This window comes from Galeopterus variegatus, unplaced genomic scaffold, assembly GCF_000696425.1.
Source record: "Galeopterus variegatus unplaced genomic scaffold, G_variegatus-3.0.2 Scaffold14128, whole genome shotgun sequence".
Classification (NCBI taxonomy): domain Eukaryota; kingdom Metazoa; phylum Chordata; class Mammalia; order Dermoptera; family Cynocephalidae; genus Galeopterus; species Galeopterus variegatus.
The window spans coordinates 4252-4831 of NW_007740239.1; positions in this window are offsets into that span (position 1 = coordinate 4252).

Consider the following 580-nt stretch of genomic DNA (forward strand, 5'->3'; position numbering starts at 1 on the left):
CTATATATGTCACAGTTTAGTATATTATTTCTTAGGAAATTTTTCTAAAAATAAATTTATTACTGGGCTTATTTATTTGTTTGTTTGTTTTCAAAATTTCCTGTCATACCAAAATTTTCTCCAGGGACACTGCTTTCTCTTCTGAGTGCGAATTACCTTAGATTTGTCCTGGGATTATTGTACTGATCTTCAATGTTCTGGTCTTCCCATTCTTTTCCTAAAATGTAGACCCAGAAAAATTATTACAAATTATTACACGATTACAGAAAAATTATTAGATTTTAACCTCATGGTACACTGTGACTATGCCTGATTTATTCAACAAAGTATTCCCTATGCTGAAAATCATACAACAGCACTGAAGAGAAAGAAACATTTTTCTCTCATTGGTTAAGTGAAAGAATGTTGTCATCCTTACCTACAGAAAGCAGGTTCCTGAAGGTTTCCAGCATCACATCTCTGTAGAGATTCTTCTGGGAAGGATCCAACAAAGCCCATTCCTCCAGAGTAAAGTTCACAGCCACATCCTCAAAGGTCACTGAGTCCTGAAACACCCCACATGTATAGAGGAAGTTTGAGA